Here is a 19,074-nt window from a genome sequence, read left to right on the forward strand (position 1 = left end):
ATTCCTCTTTCCAAACCCAGGGGCAAGTTTGGGATGATTAACCAGCCTTTGGGATAGGATACAAGTTCCAAAAACTGGCAAAAGACACGGAAAACACCTAATCTTCATAAAGGTCAGGGCCAGCTGGCTGAGCTGGTGAGAAGAATATACTCCCAAAGTGTTCCATGCCAATATGGGAAGGCTTCTGGCAAGGTAGGAACACTCAGGAGGAACATGACCAGGAAGGAAGTGGTAACACCTCACCTCCTTGTATGCAAGGTATGGGGAAGCTTGGTAGGTACAAGTGCCAGTTTTCCACCCTTGGGACTTTCTGAGGGCTGTACCTACTGCCAAAATGCAAACACCCCTCCCCATAAAACAAATGGCAAAAGGTAGTTGGTAATCAACTTCTGGTTTTGAAAAAACACTTCTATCATAAACATGCAAGTGTTCCTGAAATGTATTTGAAAGGTGGGGAGATGCTACTGGAGGTTTCACTGTATTCTTTTTGTTTGCCCAGAAAAGGGGAAGCCTGTACAACAGGAAGACATCAAGGGCTGCAGAAACATTCCTGGGGGATGCACATGGCCTGAGATTTATACTTTATCTGCTACATGTAGCAGTTCCTACCTAAACTGGGTGAGAGTAAATTCCACTAGTTTCAGATGGAGCTATTTCTGAGCTATTTTTGATTTCAGCTACTGAAAGAACCATGACTTTGGGGGCCCAGTGTGTCTAGCTTCTGAGAAGGCCGAATAAGACACAGAAGGGTGAAAGGCAAACTCAGAGGTTTACTCTCACTAGCTAGAGAGGATGTCAGTGGAGAAGGCACTTCAAATAACAGACATATCACAATTGCAAATACAGAGCGTATATCTTAAATTTTGACAGCAATTCAAGATTCTCATGGTTCAGAAAGTGTCCAGCTAGAATCTGCTCTCCAATAGGTTGATGATTCCCTTCTACATCATTGCTTGTTGGTCTTTGCTGTGGCAGGAAACTTTAACAAACTATCATTGGATTATTTGAAAGAGTCGGTACTGGTCCGCTCTTGAGAGGAGAGTGATCAAGAAGGAATGCGGTGTGGCAATCTATAATTATGGGCTTAATATCCTGGCTTGGGTGGGGGACAATGGGTTTAACTCAGATAAACAATGGGTGTGTTAGGGTAACAGCCATCTCAGTTGGTGCCACAAGGATGGGTCTGGCTGGGGGCATGGGAGAGGAATTGTTCCCACCAATAAAACAGATTGTTTCAGGTGAAACAAGAAAAGGACCCAGGAGGCTACGATGCAAATCCATTGTGTGTTCCCCCCAAGCCTTCCAGTTCATTGTAAAAGGATTATGATTGTTTCCTGGAATCCAAGGTGTGGTGAAACAACATGCAAAAGGAGTTCATAAGGGGTTATCACAGGGCTAAATGGAAAAGACAAAGTGAGTGTGCTGTATGTCCCCATAGAGCGGCGCCTCATTATTCATATTTTTGGGGTCTGATTCTTCAATAACAGCTTCACCTACTGAGTTTTAAAGTGGAAAATTTGGATTCAAATCCTTATTAGTTGGAAGGTCATATGATCATAATCATATGATAACAATGTGTCTAATATTTAAGTCAATAACTCTAACAAAGGTTCTCTGGGCAATTCAGAAGTAGAAAAGTGAAAGAAAATAAAAAGTGAAAATAAATTCTAAAACAAATAAAATAAGTAACTTAACAAAACCAACAGGCAGAATGTGATGCATAATATTTGAAAGGTATTTTAAAACATTTAAGACTAAATAGTAAATTATCAAAGATAGGTCCCCGGCACCACCATAATAGATTGACCAATACTGAAAGTACATTCTCCACAATATCTGCACATCTGCAAAGGGCCTCAGAAAATGATTGCAAGCTTCTTATATGTGGCGGATGTGATTCATCAGATAAAGCTGTTTAGGACTTTGAAGTGTTTTAACAATTAATTTTAAAGACCTTTAAAGGGCTTAAAAGCTGTTTGAGGCTTTAAAAATCGATCCTAGAAACATATTTGATTTCAACATAAATGTCACTGATTAATATTTAGGTGAGGATCAAGCCCTACCAATCTTTTCCACTCCATGCTCAAGTTTCCAGACCATTTTGAAATGAATCCTACATACAACACTTTTCAGTAATCTCAACTAGCAATGCTTGCATATGATGCTGAATAAAATGGCTGCACTTCATCCTAAATTGTTCCTCATGGTTGTAATGTGGCAAATAGCAAAATTGGTTTTTATGGTTTAAATGTGTGACTTCCAAAGTGGCTGCCACATATCTGGTATCTACAATATCTAGAACTATGGTCCTTCATGTAGACTGAACTATTACTTCTATATTGTTTGAACAAGAACAGAAGAACAATGTCTGTGTTTTGGGCATTTTAAAAACTTTTAATCCATTCACTCTGTGCATTTCAGCTGCACTCCTCAGAAAATGACTGGTACAGGCAGTCCTAAAGTTATGAACAAAATAGGTTCCGTAGGTTTGTTCTTAAATGAATGTGTATGTTAGTCAGAACAGGTTCATTTTTAAGTGTAACTCCAGCTAATTGGATTTTGAAAAAAAAAATGGCTTGTTGTGGGAACAAGGATTGTTGGGAAAGGTTCAATTGGGATGCCTTTTCCCCATAGTAATTCTTTCAGGAGTGTATTTCCCTTCCTAGGGATAGATTTCTCTCACTTTCTTTTATCTCACCCTGTTCTTAACTATGAGTTATTTATAAGTCAATATCTGTAACTTGGGGACTGCCTGTATTTGCTTCTGACTGAAGATTTAATGAGTTGTATTACATGACATTGTTCTAGTCTTCTTGGATTAAGGGTAAAATACAAAAACATTAAATAATAAATATTAGAGGTTATTTTCTTTACTTCTTTCCTCTCCCTTTCTATTCTTTTTCAGCCATCACCTAAACATCAATTTCCTGCAAGATGTTTAAGTTGCAGTGATTCTGACTGCAACAGTGTGATAATTTTAGCGCTTAATATAAAACACAAGAGTCTCATTCTCCTTCATTGGTTGATCAATTTTCAAGGAAAGGGGCATTTTTTGTCAACTCCTGGGATTCCTCCTTCCTTGTCAGTTCTTTCACAGGTTTCACAGGTTGTCTCATTGAATTCTGATGCACTTGATATGAACATATTCTGATATATTAATGATATGCATACTCACTGCACACTGTCTGGGGATCACTGGGTTAAAGTTTCTCCATCACTATTTGTGCCACTGCAAACTTACTCCTGACTTAAAGGTACTATAAAATGAAATTGCTTCACTAATATTAACAGACTTACAGCCAACACTACTATAAGAGCTTATAAAATTTAATACAGGATGATATGGTTCTTAAAAGCAGTCATCATATAGTGCCACGGTTCTCTATTATAATCTCCAGGTTGGTGCTTTCTATTAAATGTTATATGACTTCCGCTGGGAAGATAGTGGTATACCTCTCTGTACAAGGAAAAATGATGGCCTTGAAAATGTAAATTAGAAAGGATAAAGCAAAATGTAACATGAGAATATTTTTATAGCTTAAAGAGGATAAAGAGGGGTTCCAGCCCCCCTTGTTTTATTTGTCTTCAAAACATATGCCTTAACATCAGTTAGCTAATCTCATTATCCTACACCAGTTGTGCAAAAACCACTGATTTGTTGTGGATGCGTTGAGTAATTGTGCGCAATAATTGGACTCAACCACTTTCAATGATTAATCATTTTAAAGGGGTGGAAGACTTTTGAAAGAGGACCAAGTGTGAAAATACACCCTTGTTCTGTTCCTGACTTTTCAAAATAAGTGATGCTTGCAAAGAAAGAAACATTGCTGTCAGGATTATTCTCAGACAAAAACTGAACTGGGCCATGCTCTTTATTGCCATCACACATCTCTTCCCCTGGCCTGTCCGTGGGGAAAAGAAGGATTATTAGTCATCACTCAAGAGACCCTGCAAAATCTTCCAGACACTGCAGCATAAATGCAGTGCCTTTTTGCAATTTTCTGCTCCCAATACTTTTCCTTTACTAATCGGAGAGGTAAAATGTTCAGTAGAGAAGCAGATATCATAGGTGTTCTTCTGCTCTCTCTACCTTGAAATCTGTTATGATTTATCTTTTTCTCCCTGACTTATGGATAACGGACAATGCACAATGCTATGCCAGTGCAGTTTTGTTTTTGTTTTACACAAGAAATGCTAGATCACAAAGACTGCAGGGAATCTACTATTGGGAAGCAATAGGGTCAGCCTTCCAGTAGTAAAGAGACCTTTAATGCAGCTCTTTCATGACAAAGGAAATCTTGCAGTCACTGGTATAACAAGTCAGATACCATAGCACTTAAGTTTCTTAATTATGTGACACCAGATAGCTTACAGTTAATGCTTGATCCCTTAAACACTAATAGTTTCCGCTTGCATGCACTCTTATAATTCTACATTGTATATATGCCAGAATATGCAAATTACCCCTGAGCTTTGAACTTATAGTTTAACTTTTCAAGATAGATTTCTAAAAGTTGGATGCATCTAACTGTATAGTCTTCATGTCTTACTACCTGATCCCAACGGTGAGTCTTGGCAAACAGGCCCACAGGCAGGATTGGTACAAATAATCATTTGAAGCTATAGATAATAATTTTATGCAAAACCAGCCCAATGTACTGCTTCAGGAGACACCTTCTTCCCTGAAAATTTAAGGATGCCATCCACAGTTCCAATTTGGTACCCATAATTAATTCTCTACTGTCCCATTAATTCAGTTGCTACTAAAATGTCCTGGTTTCCCTCTCCTCTTCCCCATTTTGTCATTGTCTTAATTACTATAGACTCAGTTCAAAGTGTAAAAATAGTTTGCACTTAAAAGTACAAAACAACATAACTTAGTGACCTGAGAAGAGAGAAGAGAGGAGAGGAGTATTTTCCTATAAGTTCTTAGAAAACCAAATGGACATAATATCTCCTAGCTTGTAGGTTCTTTCTCATTAATTTTTGCCATTTTGGCCAAACTTTGATATAGCTTGGTCTCACATGTCCTGATTTTCATCAATGAAAAGTTGGCAGCAATACTATCAATAGATGGAATCAATTTCTAGCAGCAACCTCCCCTTCAACAACCCCCCCCCCCAAAAAAAATCATACCTGAAACCTAGATTCCTTGACAAAAGTTCAGCATTCAGGACACTTTAGTTTTTTTCAGCATATTGTTAAGAGGAATGTATTCAAATATTAGAGTACCTTGTCCTTACTTTCAACATAACTCTTAGACAGTGACACTAAGACAAACACTTTCAAACATTGGTAGCACGCACCCCCATACTGTTTCCATGCCAGTTTATTTTTTAAAGCAACTTTAAGCAACTATTTGTATATGTTTTTGATTTTGAAAAAAATGAAATTGGTACTTTGAAAACTAATAGCTGGGGCTATAATTAACTTTCCAAGCTCTAGAGTAGGGAAAAGATGCAACACACATACACTTACACATTGGCTTGAAAGTGACCTATCTCAAAATTGCTTTTTTTAAAACAAAAAGGCATTGAGATAATGTTGCATGCATTGGCTCATAGGCTGCAATTAACCCCTCAATAGCTGTACAAATATGTACAGCCGGGGTGGGGGGTGGGGAGGGAATCACCATGCATTGTGGCAAATCCAGCAGGGAGAGTGGGGAACCTGTTACCCTGCGCCTTGCATCATCCACATTGTTCCTGATCTATCCCACAGTGGAAGCGTCACTGCCTGGCTTTCCCCCTTCTTCTTAATGAGAACACAAGAAGCCTTCTGTGTTCTCATTGCTCCTTCTGATGATACTTTCTTCTCAGTTTAGGGATGGAGCCTCGCTGAAAGTAGATGTACATTGTTTAATGGGATCCATCAAACTTCACCTCTGAACTGAGGTGAAAATGTCATAGGATGCAGGCATGTAGCCAGGGGGGGGGCTCGAGGGGCTTCAGCCCCCCCCCCCCCCCGAAATTTTCATGGTGGTTCGCGAAAAGGCCTTATCGGTGCATTATTTAAACTGTTATGTTTATTCATATCATGATCTGATCACCATACTCAATATATCCCATATGCATGGGGGTATTGGGGTAATGATACAAAAGGTTTGCTAGGCTAGACCCTCTTTCACTCAGACTCAGCCCCCCCCCCGAAACTCAGCCCCCCCCCGAAACCCCCCCTGAAAAAAATTCAGCCCCCCCCGAAACAAAATCCTGGCTACGGGCCTGATAGGATGGGTAAATTCGTCCATGTGATGAGGTTGTAAGACAGGGCAATAATATGATAAAAATTGTCTGAAACATTTCTGAATTTGCAGCCACAGAGAACAAGGCAACAAGTCACTAACTGTCCAAGTTATGGACTGAGCGCTCAGTCTCTTACTGAATCACTGGAATTATAGAAGCTGCTTTCAGTTCATCTGCATTTGGCCTTCTGCCCATGATCTGCAGCTGCCACCACAAGGATCACACATTTTTCATGCCACTACAAATTACTGTAAAAGTAAGCCTGCAGTGCATGCAGTTTAACTCTGCAAATGGAAGATGCTGCATATACCTGATATACACAAACTTTCAAAGGCTCCTGTAGCACCTTAAAGATCACTGCATTCCTTACTGTGTTCACTTGAATGAAGGCCTTACTGGTACATTATTTAAACTGTTATGTTTATTCATATCATGATCTGATCACCATGCTCAATATATCCCATATGCATGGGGGTATTGGGGCAACGATACAAAAGGTTTGCTACGGTAGACCCTCTTTCACTCAGACTCAGCCCCCCCCCCCCCCCCCGAAGCAAAATCCTGGCTACAGGCCTGATCTGCACACTGAAAACTCATTCATCCATACCTGTTTGTAACTGACCTAAATGGTCAGTGCAGATGTGCTCACTGATATAATCCAAGGGCTTTCTGTTTCAAAGCTCCTTTTCTTAAACACAGCATTACTGCAATGCTACTGAGATAATGCATGCAGATTGAACACCTGGGGGAGGGGGAGAATACCATGTCAGTGTTGAGCATTATTGTGTATGTAGATTTACACTAGGAAAATGTAGTATCTGTAAGCACAGAAAACCTGCATTGTAAAGATGCAACATTTCATTTGAATTACTAAAATTAGCTATGAACAATGGACAGTGAAACAGTGAAAACTCACAACAGTATAGGACGTCATAAGAGCCTTTTGCCTCTAATATATTACTATTCTTACTTGTCAGCGTGAATGGGCTATTATTTCGATTCTCCTTCAGGGGAATCCAAAGTAGCATGTGCCTGTCAGATACTATTACCATATGGCCACTGGCAAAAGAGTCAGTATGCCTTAGGTAAATCCATATGAGACACTAAACATCCTACAGGCTGCATTTGGCCTCATAAACCTTTTGCCTGCCCTCACAATAGAGTTAATTTGCCTTCACCACCATACTAATATTTCAGCATTGGCAAGGGAGGAGTGAGTAACCTGATTGTGGGGTGTCTTTAGAGCTGACTGAGAGAAAAAGATTAGTAGTATATGCTTTTATAAACTTGTAGTAGTCTTAAGTCTATGAAAACTTACATTACAATTTCTTTCTCTCAGTTAGTCTCAAGGGTGCTACAAGATCTCTTTATATACTGATCCACTCAAACATGGTTATGTCTTTAAATAATCTCAATGAGGACCTCATCTAATTGGGGGAGTGGGGAGTGGCGGGAATTGTCTTCATTTGTTCCCTACTGCCTTTCTGTCTTTAGGAATGGCAGCCATCCATCCTTTCCCCACCTTTCTCTGCTTCCATTTGGCTTCTCTCAGTTGGAAACTGGTAGGACCCGACTACTGAAAATGGAGTTTTCCCTTTGTTTTCCTGTCTTGCCTCAATGGAGTACCATGGGCAACCACCAGAAGTGGTCTTGTGTCATGTGATGGCTCCCGTGAGCACAGAGAAACAGAGAAAAGACCATATGGGATGAAGTCTTAAATTGTAGATGGTGTAATGTGATAGGGACCATCATCTTTGCAATGCCAGCTTGCCTGCCTCATGTAATAAAGCTCTTGTCAGTGGGGACTTAAACAAGAATCTCCCAAGTCATACACCAACTCTCTAGGTTCAACACTATATGATCATATTGGTTTTAGCATGTACAGTAATATTAAGTGTTTGTATATACTAGAGATATAATTTGCAATAGTAATTTCACAAAGTTCTCTCTGATCTGTGATTATAATCTGTGATTATGTGTAGTGTTCCATTTTAGTTCAATATTAAATACAATTATTTCCAGGCTTCCATAATCCATCAACTAATGTAATGAGATAGACATTGAACTATACATTTACAGGGAGATAGAATTAGTTCTCCTTGGCCATGCCTTTTTTTTTTTTTTTTTGGCTGATTCCAAGTCAATTATACCCTCTCTTTTTTTGCATACCCTCCACCTATCCTGATCTGGTAGGGACAGTCCCAATTATTCCTCTCTAGTCCTATTTCTTCAACAGTTTCTGTCTCTACTTCCTATTTTTTGCTCATTTTAGTCACCTTACCTCAATTGATATAAATTAAGTTCCAAGTGAATTCAATTAAGTCATCTTAGTAGAGATGAGGGGATGGAATCTTTCCCTTCCCAGGGAATTCAGGCAAAAGGAAACTGTTGCACCCCGCCCCCCCCCCCCCCCAAGTTATTCCTTCTTCTGTTTTTAATCTATGAAATGTCAGAGGGTATGACTTCTTAACCTTGTAGCGTAGTTATAAAGATGAAATGGAATAACTAGAGTTTGCAGGTACATCTCAAAGGTCCAGACAAAAATGTTTTCTCTCACTTGCTCACTTATATATATGTTAGTTATAAATCTTATGAAAGTAGGACAGGACATATTTTCTTTAAAATACATTTGCTTGGTCATGTGAAGGTAATTCTTACTCACCATATGTTGTCAGGCAAGTGACAATAAACACACAATTTCTTAAGAAATATTTCATTCTAGGGCCACAGCAGCACAGCAATTTAGAATTAGAGTTTTTGAGAAACATGTTCTCCTGGAATTCATATCCAAGGATAACAAACAAATATTAACATGGGATTTTGCTAATCCTAGAACCTATAAATAAACCAATAATGTTAAAAAGGTTCAATAAAAGAAAACAGCTCCTTTAAAGAGACTATTTCAACATTACAGTTTTTATTGAGCTCGATGGAACAAGTCTTTGTACACAAAATACTAAGGATTCATTATCTGTAGCTCCAATTTAGTGTATTTAATAATAATTAATCTTCCTTCACATTCAGAAGATATTGTAAAGAGAAGTAAAGTTGATGTGAATGTTCTTTCAGCTCTTTGTGCTGATCCATAAAGAAGTAGTTGCTTTGAAAAGCTATTTAGAAAAATATTATGCAGAAAATCAAAACAATAGCCACCAACTCATCCAACTTCACCCCTCTCGAACCTTTTATGCACTTCTCAGAAAAAAGAGATAATAAGGTAACATGGACCCAACTCCTTTTGCATACTTTGATGCCAGGTGTTCACTGCAAATCTGGCAGCAATTTTTGGAAAGAGCAAAACTGAAATCACAGGCCTTCTCCTGCCAGCTGCTATTTGCTGACAGCAAAGCTTTGAGGATTAAGAGGGACAGTAGGAGGCCAGAGATTATAGAACAATTTTAAAAGGCAAAGTTTTAAGAAGGAAGCTCATTATTGTGTGTGTGTGTGTTGCTTCGTCCCTTTACATTGTTCTACTTATATTCTGTCAAATCCATAGTGCTGGGTTGATTAGTTATAACATTACTGTAAGTCTTCATGTATAAGTGAATACTGCTGTTGGTAGCCACGTTATATCTGCAGTGATTAATAAAAGTGTGTGAAATGGCTGAAATCCAATTAGTAATTTGGGTATTGTTCCGTTATTCAGGCTGAGAAGGAGGTCAGAATAAAGGTTGAATCAGAGTTGGACAGTCTTATCTTAAATTACAGTTTTATGTAGATATCCAAAAACATTTAACCTACTGATGCCTCAATTAATGTAATTGTATTTGTATCTATTTTTATTCTGAAACTGACCAGTAGCTGCCACATTTCTCACCCTCAGCTTATACTCGAGTCAATACTTTTTTCCAGTTTTTTGTGGTAAAATTAGGTGCCTTGGCTTACATTTGGGACGGCTTATACTCAAGTATATACAGTATTAAAATAGAAGGTAAACAAAACTCCATATTGGTGAAAAGCATGTGGCTAATACTATAAATGCCCTTTTCATGCAATGTTTGCATAGCGTAATTGGCCTGAAGATGTCTCAAGTGTTAAGACATTGAGCTACAGTTTTTGGTGTGCAATTGTATTTGTGGGGACAGGATCACAAATACATGTACATGAAACGTGTTAATCCAGCCATAGTTTCAGCAATGCATTTGTTGACTCAACTGCAAAGTGATTTCTCATTTTTATTGTATTGACCTTTGTTCTATAAGGATTTTGGGTCACCGTCATTGATACTGTTTGGAAATTATTTGCCATGCAAATCTAAACATTTAAACCTACTACTAGAAGCAACTTTATTTCTGTGTGGAAACCTTCACTTTCTCTTCCAGGATGTTGGCTGTAAAGACTATCTTCTCAAAGTAGGCAAAGAATGAAGATTTTATCAATATTATGGATCTTTTTTTTTGTCAAACTTTCTTGGATTCTTTGGCTGAGGTAGAAACTTCACATTTTGAATTTGTACTAGATTTGGAGAGCTCAAGGCCTGTTATTTCAGATCACAATTCTTCCTTTCTGCACCCTAGTGTTGCATACCACATACATTGACTCAGAGAAAGAAATTTTCTTTGCAATGCAAATTCAAACCATAGTTGCATTCTGTAGTATGCTATTTGTATTTTATTCATAAATGACTGGTGCATTGTGTTTACTATTAAAAACTACTGGCAACTGTCTAATATTCGTAATACACACCTGAGTCATTGTTTTGTATCACATGTGCATTAGCAACAGCCAATTCCTAGATAGCTCTACAGTCCCCTTGTGGATCCAGTGATAATATCTTGTAAAATCCAAGTCAGGGAAATAAGAACAATATTCTACAATGCTAGCAATATCTATCTGTGACAGAGATGAGCAACATGTTTAACTCCGTATGATGTCAGGATGTAACTCCTATGAGCCCTGCTAGACAACATAGCCAATGATGAAGGATGTTGGAAGGTGCAATCCAAGAACATCTGAAGGGGCACAAGTGCAGTCTAATAGAGGCAGATAGTGTGTGCTGGAGGAGGAGTTAAAGGCAGCTGTAGCCCAAGACATCTGGATGTTTGATGCTTGGGATTTTGGTTTATATGAGGTTTATCTGCCAATCTGAAAACATATTGCAGTGCTGAAGAGCCTTCTGCTTAACTACCTTTGGTTACGTGTGGGAGCACATCTAACCACCTCATTCTGCTACTTCTTCTTGCACTCATGCATATTTATATGCCAATTATGAATAATCTAAGGTATAAATGCATTAAGGGACCAGGATTTAATGTACTTGAGTCTGTTACGCTATATAATGCAATTATAGCTTGATGTCCAATTTACCTCAAGACTTTTATTTCATAACCACTACTAAGTTATTAAGTAACCCCATTTTGTCAAAGCAAGAGAGTAAATTTACTGGACAAACAGTTCATGAAATCTATCTTTTAAAGACATTCTCTATAAAATAAAGCAGAGATTTATACACAGAAAAAAGCAACAGAAAATAATATGACTTCTTGACATATTTTAAAAGTGCTAAACTGATATTAGGCATGGGAGGTATACTGTCAGTTTGCAATGATAAAAATAAAAAGATAAAACCTTTAATAATTAAATGTGTTCAGCTTAAAATGAAGAAAACAGCTTTAGCCTTGTGGCAAAGAATGCAGTGTGGACAACAAACAAATCAAAAAGTTGCCATAAAGTCGTTTTCTTTATAATCACAGAGCCAATCTCAATGAGACGAAACACTGAAATACAGTAAAGGACTGCAAGCAAGGCATATAGGTGAACAAAGTGAGCTGTTTTTAAATATATACTTGGATTATTATACTTGATTCCTCCACCTAAAGAAGCATTTGAAAAAATTAATTATTATGTGGAAGTGGAAAATGCTCCTGTACTATACCTTGTTTTTTCTAATATATGAGAAATTGGGTGATGTTAAGCAAGTTGTATTTTTTTTTGTTTTAATTGCATTTTCTGGAAATTCAAGCATTTGCTCTTGGCGCTTGCTAGGTACGTTTGGAGAAAATACAAACAAGTTTTAAAATATTCATTATATACATTCTCCAAAAGGTCCCACAAAAGAAAATGCCAGGCCTCTATCCCTCTCCTTTCCCTGTAATTTTGAACCCATTTGCACTAATTATATAAAGGCCAGGTGACTACACCTTTGAAACATCATCATCAACACAATCATAATCACCACTTCTATTATGTGGAGTTTTAAAAGAACTAAGTGTAACCATTTCACATTTGGCCTCATAACAGCCTATTGAATAACTCATTATTTCTCTGCCCATCAACACAGTACATGATGACAGTGTATAATTTCTTGAATTACTCATATAAAAAAGGAACTACAGATACTTAGTATAAATTAACATACAATTTGACTGAAATGAAAAACAAAATAAAGACATCTTTTCCAGACTACAGACATTTATTTTGTATTTCATTGTGACAGGATGCAGAGCACCCTAAAGCAGCATAATCAGTGATGAGAAACACTTGAACCCACAGTCCAATAATATCAGGAAGACCACATGATTGCAACCTAGGCTGTAGAGATGCTTCCAGCCATTACCGTAAAGCTTTAGTGTGTAGCTTCTTTGCTTTGTATATACTATCCAACAGTAAATGCAGGGACAAAGCTACAAATAGTGCTAGAACCCACAAGCTAACAATGAAAAGCAACTTAAGGAGGAACATTCAAAGTATTTTGGAATCTATGTATGTATGGCCTGATTTGCAATCAGTGTGTGGCAGAACTGTGCTCTTATTTTTGAGATATTCTGTCTTGTACTTCTTCCTTTTTCATTGTGGTCTTCTTTGTTCTTTTTCTCTCTCTCCAGAAACTGAGAAGCTATTGAAATCCACAAGCATGTGGACAATTTCAACAGAAAAGGAGGAAAGCATGAAAATGAACAGAATCTGGCTACCAGTATTAAACAACTCTAAAATCAGGACAGTAAATAAAGAGCAATACCCAAAAAGCAAGGGAATTTCAGACAAGCATAAATCAGGGCCAGCTAACACCTCCCACCAAAGGATTCCCCAGGCAGCAACCAGTCAGGCATTGAAGCTGCATGGCCATTAAATGCTAATCAAGGTAGCCATTTGCAACATTCACACCTGCCTCAAGCAGACAAGAGTTCTTTCTCCTACCCTGGGTTTCCACAGATATATAAACCTTACCTGTCTAATCTCCAACAGATCCCTCAGCCTCTGAGGATGCCTGCCATAGATGCAGGCGAAATATCAGGAGAGAATGCTTCTGGAATATGGCCAAGCAGCACGGAAAAATCACAGCAACCCAGTGATTCTGGCTATGAAAACCTTCAACATCAAAGTCATATAACTAGTTTCTTCAAAGTCAACAGGCCCACACACATAACACACTCTCTCGGGCCACCCCTTCAGTTTTTCCAAATGGAAGCTGTTTCTGAAATGGACAAAACAGAGTTGCCTCCAACATCTTAGGGAAGATAGCTTCAGTTTATGTTCCCTTAACCTGCTCAAAGTAGAACATATAAACTATCAATCCCCTCACATTGTTCTCAAGGATGTACAATGCATAGAATCAAAGTGATAGGGTTTAGTGGGCTAGTGAGCTTCCCTAGTGACCAAACTCTGGATGAAATACATTTTTAAGTATTGTGTTTTTCCTGTGTGCATACACACACATTTGTGTGTGTGTGCGTGCTCTTGGAGGGGGAAAATCTGATTCCATCAGGTGTTCTTATAGACTTATTAACAGACTGCAAAGCATCAATACATTGTTTTGTGTGGTGTGTCAAGAGGATTGTGAACTGTGGAATTATGATTACGATTTATGTGCAGTTATGATTGTTTAAACCTGAGCAACATAACACTAGTGTTGATTCCTATTACTCCTTCACACTTTCCTGTGTGTAGAGTGCCTTCATTATTGTGCAGAGTGCCTTCATTATTAAATGATTTAATGATACCTCAAACATCAACACACCTACAGAAAATAATAATTCTGATGTTAACCAGATGGCAAATCAGTATTATGCTAGTTTGCCTCAGGCAACCATTTTGAGGAAATGGGCAAATGAGCACACACTGGAAATATTGCCAACAGTATTATCGTTTTGCCAAGCGAGGACTGCAAATTGAGAATACTAGCAATTTTAAAAAAATATAGCCAGGATGATGGTAGTGGGGATTATACTATTAAAACTACATCACAAGAAATAATTGGCTCATGTCCTGTTTCTGCACAATAGATATCACTTCTTCAAGTAAGACTGCTATATTATTTAGCATTGTAAAAATGCCCTCAGTGACAACTATAAAAAAGAGTGAGTTAAAAGAAGATACTTGTAAAATAGGAGCAACAATGACCATAAATAGCCCTCTGTACATGTTTTAATAAAATGACATTTAAGGGTAACATGTTGAAACAGTTGGCTGGTTGATTTCTCTTCCATCCCTAAAAGGCAGAAGTAAAGGGTGTGGATTTTTCTTTCTGATGTTGTTTTTAAGGGACCAGTTTATTGCTATGCTGCCTTTGCTTCAATTTGAATTTCTTTAATGTATTTTGTGTAATCACCCACTCAGAAAGGAAGTATTTTAGTCATAGCTGCACTTCTATATGAATAGTTGAAAGTATTATCATTTTTATTGCTATTCCAATGATATTGAATCTGTGGTCATTTACATTTCAATCAAGTACTGTATATACTGTAGAAACAAACCAGGATTTTATTTGTGCAAGGGAGGAGTTCTGGCATCACTTTTCCAGTGTCAGAAGACAGGATGATGGACTCAAGTGACTCTGAGCAGGTGCTGAGTGCTCTTCCTCAGCAATGAATTTGTACAGAATATCTCAAGCCGGTTGGGTGTAGATAGAAGGTCTGCAATACCAAAGGATGTAATTTCTAAATAGATCCTCACCTCAACCTCTCATTTCTACCAGAAAGTATGCTTTGTGTGCCAGGGAGGCCCTGGAGTGAACTAAAATTATCCTAGCCAACAGGCATGTCTCTCTGTGTTCAATCACTGGCCTTCAGCCTTTTGAAGGCCACCCTTAACCTCATTTCTAAGGAACGACATTGGTTCCACTTCTTGTTTGCAATCTCGTATATTACGTCTGCCTTTTCTATATATGTCTAAATTTGTTCTCATTTTTCTTCTTTTCTCCTAGTAAGTCTCTGTCATTTTGTCTTTCTCCTTCTTTTATAAAATGATATTTGTGACACCCATCTTAGATGAGGTCATGAAACATCTGTAAATCACAGCAACAATTCACTAGTTGAAGCCAAAACTTTAAATTCATAAGGCTGAGCAAGGTGAGAAGGTTAGGAACTGATGAATGAATAGATGGAATATGGTGGACTGAGCTAAGAGAATCCAATTGCTGTGAAAGTAAAGTGATGTGTGTTTTACGAGATATCGGAGGCATGATTTAGTTTTACAAGTAGCATGACCAAACAAAGGCAACCTGGGAGCAGTTTCCATTCGAGAGATTCACTCAGATTTATCTTGGCTCAGTGCTTGCTTGCTCTCCTTGTCTTTTGTACTCTGAAAACCTGAACGGGATAAGCATGTGACGGGGGGGGGGGGGGCTGCTTTGCTCCAACACACTGTCCAGTTTCTAAGGCCAGTTTGAACTGTGGCTTTCCTTAAGAAACTGAATACTTTCAGTCAGCAAGTAAATGAACCAAAATGCTCCCATGCAAGACAGAATCAACCAGAATAGGAAACTTTAGATGTATAACGCCAGTCATTATCATGGGTAAACAGCATGGAGCATCTCTTGTAACGTAGGGCCACCTGGAATACGCTTTGTGCACTGCAAATGTCAAGCATGTCCCACAGCAGAACTAAAAAAATGTGTCCCACCTTCTGTCAGGCTACAAATGGGACTGGGAGACAGACCCAGATGTTTTTGCACCTTTTCCAAGCTCCAAAGCTTCATACATGTAAACCAACAACTGAGCTAAAACTATTCCCTAAATGCTCAATCACCCTTTTTTTTCTGGAGTCTAAAAGAGGAGCAGATACTCATGAAACACCTCCAAAGAAGAAAAAATGGACCTACATGGTCAAAAGTGTAAAGGAAAAGACACTTCTTGTACTATTGTCAGCTGGATTTTGGAAGGGCAACTATGTATGACAAAGAGACCAAAACCAATGTGACCAAATGTGCAACGACATGACAAAGAGTAAAAAATCGGGAGACCATTGTTTGTCCTTCCTTCCTTCCTTCTTCATGGTCTCTCTGGCCCTTTCTACACTGCCATATAATCAAGACTATCAAATCAGTTAATCCATTATCTGCTATCAAGACTATCAAATCAATTAATCCACATTATCTGCTTTGAATTGAAGTATATGAGTCTACACTCCCATATAATCCAGTTCAAAGTAGACAATCTGGATTGTATATGGCAGTATAGAAGGGGCTATCATCTCACCAAGTATGGCTGGATCTACACTACCCTTATATACCAGGATCTATCTTCTTATCCCAGATTATCTGTCAGTAGAGATAATCTAAGGAACAACATTGGTTCCACTTCCTTGGATATAGGGTGGTGTAGACCTAGTCTATAATATCAACTCCCCAGGGAGGGAAAAAACCAGTGTGGTCCTTCCAGTTTGGAAGGCTACTGTGTCAAGTCCTGCCCCTATAGAGTCTGAAATTGGAGCACCCTCCAATTTCAGTCTACACCGCCCTATATCCAAGAATCTGATCTTAGATAGGTCTGCTTTATATCAGACTCTACTGACAGATAATCTGGGATAAGAAGATAGATCCTGGGATATAAGGGTAGCGTAGATCCAGCCATACTTGGTGAGATGATAGCCCCTTCTACACTGCCATATACAATCCAGATTATCTGCCTTGAACTGGATTATATGGGAGTGTAGACTCATATACTTCAGTTCAAAGCAGATAATGTGGATTAATTGATTTGATAGTCTTGATAGTAGATAGTGGATTATCTGATTTGATAGTCTTGATAATATGGATAATGTGGATTAATTGATTCTCTCTCCACTCCAATTCGCCCAGCCACAAAAAGCTGTGAGAACAAACTGAACAAGGAGTGTGCCTCTGGGGACCCTTGCACACTGCCACACAACCCATAATATCAAGGCAGACAAATCCCACAATATCTGCTTTGAATTGGGGGCCCTTCCACAGAGCTGAATAAAACCCCAGATAACCTGCTTTGAACTGGAATATATGGCAATGTGGGCTCAGATATCCCAGTCCAAAGCAGCTATTGTGGGGTTTTCTGCCTTAGAATCATAGAATCAAAGAGTTGGAAGAGACCTCGTGGGTCATCCAGTCCAACCCCCTGCCAAGAAGCAGGAATATTGCATTCAAATCACCCCTGACAGATGGCCATCCAGCCTCTGTTTAAAAGCTTCCAAAGAAGGAGCCTCCACCACACTCCGGGGCAGAGAGTTCCACTGCTGAACGGCTCTCACAGTCAGGAAGTTCTGCCTAATGTTCAGATGGAATCTCCTCTCTTGTAGTTTGAAGCCATTGTTCTGCATCCTAGTCTCCAAGGAAGCAGAAAACAAGCTTGCTCCTTCCTCCCTGTGGCTTGGTTATATGGTTGTGTGGAAGGACCCTGGCTTATCTTGAGCCCACACTGCTATATATTTCAGTTTAAAGCAGAACATGTGGTATTTTATTCAGTTGTGGAAGGGGCCTCTGAACATCAAGGCCGATAATTCACAATATCTGCTTTAAACTGGGTTATCTGAGCCCACACTGCCATATATTTGGGGAAATTTGCCTGGTGGGAATGGAAATTTGGACGACTGATTGGATCATGACTCCAGTTATGAGATGTATTGTGTTGTCTAGGGTTGTGTCAATATTGTATATTATGCTTTTATGGTTTTAAATTGTATATCGTTGATTGTTTTTTATCCTTGTTGTAAACCGCGTTGAGTCGCCTGTTGGGCTGAGAAACTGCGGTATACAAGTAAAGTAAATAAATAAATATATATATTTCAGTTTAAAGCAGAAAATGTGGTATTTTATTCAGCTGTGGAAGGGACCTCAGAACATCAAGGCAGATATTTCACAATATCTGCTTTAAACTGGGTTATCTGAGCCCACACTGCCATATATTTCAGTTTAAAGCAGATAATGTGGTATTTTATTCAGCTGTGGAAGGGACCTCAGAACATCAAGGCAGATAATTCACAATATTTGCTTTAAACTGGGTTATCTGAGCCCACACTGCCATATATTTCAGTTTAAAGCAAATAATGTGGTATTTTATTCAGCTGTGGAAGGGGCCTCAGAACATCAAGGCAGATATTTCACAATATTTGCTTTAAACTGGGTTATCTGAGTCTACACACTGCCATATATTCCAGTTTAAAGCAGATAATGTGGTATTTTATTTAGCTGTGGAAGGGAGCTCAGAACATCAAGGCAGATATTTCACAATATCTGCTTTAAACTGGGTTATCTGAGTCCACACTGCCATATATTTCAGTTTAAAGCAGATAATGTGGTATTTTATTCAGCTGTGGAAGGGACCTCAGAACATCAAGGCAGATATTTCACAATATTTGCTTTAAACTGGGTTATCTGAGTCTACACACTGCCATATAATCCTGATTTTACACAGCTGTGTGGAAAGGGCCACAGGAGGCACATTTAAAATGCTATTTTAAAAAAGTAGATATTGCCTTTCAAACTTAGTCATCTCAGGAGAGTTGTAAAAGCCAAAGCAAGGCGAACTTGGCTCCAGTCCTGCACCTTTCCCCAGCTTCCCACAAAACAGTGAGGAGAAACAAAGACTTGCATCCTTTTCGAGGACCCATTCGGCCTCAAGAAACGGCAGAAATGGAAAAGCAG

The 19,074-nt window shown here is 38.7% G+C and overlaps 1 protein-coding gene across 3 annotated transcripts in view; it reads right to left on the bottom strand.

Moving 5' to 3' along the window:
* The window catches only part of FRMD4A (FERM domain containing 4A), a 511,564-nt gene that overhangs the window by 382,705 nt on the left and 109,785 nt on the right, over window positions 1-19,074 (bottom strand). The gene's annotated exons all lie outside the window — the stretch shown is intronic.

Source organism: Anolis sagrei, chromosome 5 (assembly GCF_037176765.1).
Source record: "Anolis sagrei isolate rAnoSag1 chromosome 5, rAnoSag1.mat, whole genome shotgun sequence".
NCBI classification, from domain to species: Eukaryota; Metazoa; Chordata; class Lepidosauria; order Squamata; family Dactyloidae; genus Anolis; species Anolis sagrei.